The sequence below is a fragment of the Moschus berezovskii genome, chromosome X (genome assembly GCF_049115385.1).
Source record: "Moschus berezovskii isolate FMDL1 chromosome X, NW_MosBer_1.0, whole genome shotgun sequence".
Classification (NCBI taxonomy): domain Eukaryota; kingdom Metazoa; phylum Chordata; class Mammalia; order Artiodactyla; family Moschidae; genus Moschus; species Moschus berezovskii.
In genome coordinates this window covers 66,219,643-66,226,235 of record NC_142488.1, presented here as the reverse complement: position 1 = coordinate 66,226,235, position 6,593 = coordinate 66,219,643, and the positions used below count along the sequence as shown (strand labels likewise).

General features: G+C 41.1%; 1 pseudogene; it reads left to right on the top strand.

Annotated features, from left to right (window-relative positions):
• Nucleotides 1-5,564: 5,564 nt before the first annotated feature.
• On the top strand, nt 5,565-6,593 carry LOC129564470 (large ribosomal subunit protein uL10 pseudogene; annotated as a pseudogene).

The window sequence follows — 6,593 nt, the reverse complement described above, 5'->3', positions numbered from 1 at the left end:
GCTGACTGCAGCCATGAAATTAAAAGACGCTTACTCCTTGGAAGGAAAGTTATGACCAACCTAGATAGCATATTAAAAAGCAGAGACATTACTTTGCCAACCAAGGTCCGCCTAGTCAAGGCTATGGTTTTTTCCGTGGTCATGTATGGATGTGAGAGTTGGACTGTGAAGAATGTTGATCACCGAAGAATTGATGCTTTTGAACTGTGGTGCTGGAGAAGACTCTTGAGAGTTCCTTGGACTGCAAGGAGATCCAACCAGTCCGTTCTAAAGGAGATCAATCCCGGGTGTTCACTGCAAGGACTGATGCTAAAGCTGAAACTCCAATACTTTGGCCACCTCATGCGATGAGTTGACTCACTGGAGAAGAGTCTGATGCTTGGAGGGATTGAGGGCAGGAGAAGACGGGGATAGCAGAGAATGAGACGGCTGGATGGCATCACCGACTTGATGGACATGAGTTTGAGTGAAGTCCGGGAGTTGGTGATGGACAGGGAGGCCTGGCGTGCTGTGATTCATGGGGTCGCAAAGAGTCGGACACGACTGAGTGACTGAACTGAACTGAAACTGAAAGGTCTATTTTATTTTTTTATATGTGGATATCCAGTTTTCCTAACATTATTTGTTTAAACGGAGAAACAATTGAATTGTTTTGGCATTTCCTGAAAATCATTGACCATTCATGCAAAGGTTTATTTCTGGGCTCTCTATAATATTTCATGGGGCTATATGTCTGTCTATACCACACTATTTTGATGACAGTGGTTTTGTAGTAAGTTGTGAAATCAGGAAGTGTGAGACTTCGAAGTTTATTGTAATCTTTTTTTTTTAATTGAAGTATAATTTACATACAGTAAAACTTCCTCTTTTTAGTGTATAATCCTACTAACATGGAAAACACATGAATTTACATCAGTTCAGTTCAGTCTCTCAGTCTTGTCCGACTCTTTGCGACCCCATGAATCAGCACCCCAGGCCTCCCTGTCCATCACCAACTCCCGGAGTTCACTCAGACTCATGTCCATCGAGTCAGTGATGCCATCCAGCCATCTCATTCTCTGTCATCCCCTTCTCCTCCCACCTCCAATCCCTCCCAGCATCAGATCACTACAGTAATCAAGATACAGAACATTTGCATGTATTGTGTTTTAGTTGCTAAGTCATGTCCAACTCTTGCAAACCCATTGACTGTAGCCTGCCAGGCTCCTCTGTCCATGGGCTTCTCCAGGCAAGAATATTGGAGTGGGTTGCCATTTCCTTCTCTATGTTCTAGTCTTTTTTTTTTTTCCAGATGAAATTTTTCCATATAATAGCTGTTCATTTGGTGTTACTGTGGGAAGAGATGAGTTCAGAATCTTAATACATCACCATCTTGAACCACAGCCCCTATTTTATTCTTTTTGATGCTGCTCTAAATCATACACTTTTCTTATCTTCCTTTTCAGATTGTTCATTGTTAGGGTATAAAAATACAAATATTTTTGTATGTTGATTTTTTCATCCTGTGGTTTTACTGAATTTATTGGTCATAATAGTTTTTCTTATATGGTAAATCTTTAGAAATTTTTACATATAGGATCATATCATCTGCAATAATTAATAGCATTAATTCTTTCTTTCCAATTCAGATACTTTTAATTTCATTTTTATTTTTTGATTTTTAAAAAATTTACTAATTTATTTTAATTGGAGGATAATTACTTTACAATATTGTGATGGTTTTTGCCATACATCAACATGAGTAGGCCACAGGTATACATATGTAGTTCCCCCATCCTGAAGCCCCCTCCCATCTCCCTCCCCATCCTATCCCTCTGGGTTGTCCCAGAGCACCAACTTTGGGTGCCCTGCCTCATGCATCTAACTTGCACTTGTCATCTACTTTACATATGGACATTTACATGTTCCAATGCTATGCTCTCAAATCATTCCACCCTCACTTTCTCCCACTAAGTCCAAAAGTCTGTTCTTTACGTCTGTGTCTCTTTTGCTGCCCTGCAAGTAGGATTGTTGGTACCGTCTTTCTAAATTCCATTACTTTGCCAACAAAGGTCCGTCTAGTCAAGGCTATGTTTTTTCTGGTAGTCATGTATGGATGTGAGCGTTGGACTATAAAGAAAGCTGAGCACCGAAGAACTGATGCTTTTGATTTATGGTGTTGGAGAAGACTCTTGAGAGTCCCTTGGACTACAAGGAGATCCAACCAGTCCATCCTAAAGGAGAGCAATCCTGAGTGTTCATTGGAAGGACTGATGTTGAAGTTGAAACTACAATACTTTGGCCACCTGATGCAAAGAGCTGACTCATTTGAAAAGACCCTGATGCTGGGAAAGATTGAAGGCAGGAGGAGAAGGGGACGACAGAGGATGAGATGGTTGGATGGCATCACTGACTCAATGGACATGAGTTTGGGTAAACTCCAGGAGTTGGTGATAGACAGGGAAGACAGGTGTGCTGCAGTCCATGGGGCTGCAAAGAGTCGGACGAGACTGAGTTTCTGAACTGAACTGAATATGTTAATATCCAGTATTTGTCTTTCTCTTTCTGACTTACTTCACTCTGTATAATGGGCTGTAGGTTCATCTACCTCATTAGAACTGACTCAAATGCATTCCTTTTTGTAGCTGAGTAATATTCCATTGTGTTTATGTACCACTACTTTCTTATCCATTCATCTGATGACAGACAATTAGGTTGCTTCCATGTCCTAGCTATTGTAAACAGTGCTGCAAATGAACATTGGGGTACATGTGTCTCTTTCAATTCTGGTTTCCTCAGGGTATATATGCCCAGCAGTGGGACTGATGAGTCACAACAGTTCTATTTCAAGTTTTTTTTTAAAGGAATCTCCACACTGTTCTCCACAGTGGTTGTACCAGTTTGCATTCCCACCAAGAGTGTAAAAGTGTTCCCTTTTCTCCACACCTCTCCAGCATTTATTGTTTGTAGACTTTTTGATGGTGGCCATTCTGAACCACGTGAGAAGATACCTCATTGTGGTTTGATTTGCATTTCTTCAATAAAGAGTGATGTTGAGCATCTTTTCATGTGTTTATTCTTTTCTGTGTATATTCTTTGGAGAAATGTCTGTTTAGGTCTTCTGCCCACTTTTTGACTGGGTTTTTCATTTTTCTGGTATTGAGCACTTGAGCTACTTGTATATTTTGGAGATTAATTTTTTGTCAGTTGCTTTGTTTGCTATTGTTTTTTCTCCATTCCGAGGACTGTCTTTTTACCTTGCTTATAGTTTCCTTTGTGGTTCAAAAGCTTTAATTAGGTCCCATTTGTTTATTTTTGTTTTTATTTCCATTACTCTGGCAGGTGGGTCATAGAGGATCTTGCTGTGATTTATATCAGAAAGTGTTTTGCCTGTGTTTTCCTCTAAGGGTTTTATAGTTTCTGGTCTTATGTTTAGATCTTTAATCTATTTTGAGTTTATTTTTGTGTATGGTGTTAGAAAGTGTTCCAGTTTCATTCTTTTACATGTAGCTGACCAATTTTCCCAGCACCACTTGTTGAAGAGACTGTCTTTACTCCATTTATTGTATATTTTTGCTTCCTTGTTCAAAGATAAGGTGCCCATGGATGCCTGGAATTGTATTTGGGCTTTCTATGTTGTTCCACTGATCTATATTTCTGTCTTTGTGTCAGTACCATACTCTCTTGATGGCTGTAGCTTTGTAGTATAGTCTGAAGTAACAAAAGTTGATTCCTTATGTTCCATTCTCTTTCTCAAGATTGCTTTGGATATTTAGGGCCTTTTGTCTTTCTATACAAATTGTAAATTTTTTTGTTCTAATTCTGTGAAAAATACCATTGGTAGTTTGATAGGGATTGCATTGAATCTATAGATTGCTTTGGGTAGTATACTCATTTTCACTATATTGATTCTTCCATTCCAAGAACATGGCATATTTTTTCACCTATTTGTGTCATCATTGATTTTCATCAGTGTTTTATAGCTTTCTATATATATATATCTTTTTTTTTCTTTAGTTAAATTTATTCCTAAGTATTTTGTTTTTTTCTTTTTTGTTACAATGGTGAATGGAATTGTTTCCTTAATTTCTCTTTCTGATTTTTCATCATTAGTGTATAGGAATGCAAGGGATTTATGTGTATTAATTTTGTGTCCTGAGACTTGACTATATTCATTGATTACTGCTAGTAATTTTCTCCTGGCATCTTTAGGGTTTTCTGTGTAGAAGATCATGTCATCTTCAAACAGTGAGAGGTTTATTTCTTTTCCATTCTGGATTTCTTTTATTTATTTTTCTTCTGTGATTACTGTGACTGGAACTTCAAAAGATATGTTGAGTAATACTGGCAAGAGTTGGCACCCTTTTCTTGTTTCTGTTATCAGGGGAAATGCATTCAATTTTACACCATTGAGGATAATGTTTGCTGTGGGTTTGCCATATATGGCCTTTATTATGTTGAGTTATGTTCCTTCTGTGCCTACTTTCTGGAGAATTTTTATGATTGCTGTTGTTGATTAGTCACTCAGTCATGTCCAACTCTTTGTGACTACATGGACTGCAGCACACTAGGCTTCCCTGTCCTTCACCATCTTTTGGAACTTGCTCAAACTCATGTCAATTGAGTCAGTGATGCCATCCAACCATCTCATCCTCTGTCGTTCTCTTCTCCTCCTGCCTTCAATCTTTCCCAGCATCAAGGTCTTTTCAAATGAGTCAGCTCTTCACATCAGGTGGCCAAAGTATTGGATCTTCAGCATCAGTCCTTCCAATGAATATTCAGGACTGATTTCCTTTAGGATTGACTGGTTTGATCTCCTTTCTGTCCAAGGGACTCTCAAGAGTCTTCTCCAACAGCACAGTTCAAAAGCATCAGTTCTTCTGTGCTCAGCCTTCTTTATGGTCCAACTCTCACATACATACATACATGCCTACTAGAAAAGCCATAGCTTTGACTATATGGACCTTTTTCAGCAAAATAATGTCTCTGCTTTTTAATATGCTGTCTAGGTTTGTCATAGACAAACCTTGTTTTTCTTCCAAGGAATAAGTGTCTTTTAGCTTCATGGCTGCAGTCATTATCATTAGTGATTTTTGAGACTAAGAAAATAAGGTCTGTCACTGCTTCCATTGTTTTCCCATCTATTTGCCATGATGTGGTGGGACCAGATGCTATAATCTTAATTGTTTGAATACTGATTTTTAAGCCAGCTTTTTCACTCTCCTCTTTCACCTTCATCAAGAGGCTCTTTAGTTCTTCACTTTCTTCCATAAGGGTAGTGTCATCTGCATATCTGAGATATTTTATATAAAGATATTTATATTTCTCCTGGCAGTCTTGATTCCAGCTTGTGCTTCATCCAGTCCAGCATTTTGCAAGATGTAATCTGCATATAAGTTAAATAAACAAGGTGACAATATACAGGCTTGATGTACTCCTTTCCCAATTTTGAACCAGTCCGTTTTTCCATGTCCGATTCTAACTGTTGCTTCTTGACTTGCATACAGGTTTCTCTGGTGGCAGGTAAGGTGTTCCTTTACTCCCATCTCTTTAAGAATTTCCACAGTTTTCTCTCGCCAGGCGTCCTCGTGTGAGTGACATCGTCTTTAAACCCTGCGTGGCAATCCCTGATGCACCGCCGTGATGCCCAGGGAAGACAGGGCGACCTGGAAGTCCAACTACTTCCTTAAGATCATCCAACTTCTGGATGATTATCCAAAATGCTTCACTGTGGGAGCAGACAACGTGGGCTCCAAGCAGATGCAGCAGATCCGCATGTCCCTCCGTGGGAAAGCTGTGGTGCTGATGGGCAAGAACACGATGATGCGCAAGGCCATCCGGGGGCATCTGGAAAACAACCCGGCTCTGCAGAAACTGTTGCCTCACATCCGGGGGAATGTGGGCTTCGTGTTCACCAAGGAGGACCTCACTGAGATCAGGGACATGCTGCTGGCCAACAAGGTGCCAGCTGCTGCCCGTGCTGGTGCCATAGTGCCATGCGAAGTCACTGTGCCGGCCCAGAACACTGGTCTGGGGCCCGAGGAGACCTCCTTCTTCCAGGCTTTAGGCATCACCACTAAGATCTCCAGGGGCACGATTGAAATCCTGAGCGATGTGCAGCTAATTAAGACCAGAGATAAGGTGGGCGCCAGTGAAGCCACACTGCTGAACATGCTGAACATCTCCCCCTTCTCCTTCGGGCTGGTCATCCAGCAGGTGTTTGACAATGGCAGCATCTACAACCCTGAAGTGCTCGACATCACAGAGGAAACTCTGCATTCCCATTTCCTGGAGGGTGTCCGCAATGTTGCCAGCGTATGCCTGCAGATTGGTTACCCGACTGTTGCATCTGTACCCCATTCTATCATCAATGGGTACAAGTGGGTCCTGGCTTTGTCTGTGGAGATGATTACACCTTCCCACTTTCTGAAAAGGTCAAGGCCTTCCTGGCTGATCCATCTGCATTTGTGGCTGCTGTCCTCATGGCTGCTGCCACCACTGCTGCCCCTGTGGCCGCCACCACAGCCCCAGCCAAGGTTGAAGCAAAGGAAGAGTCGGAGGAGTCGGACGAGGATATGGGATTTGGTCTCTTTGACTAATCACCAAAAAGCAGC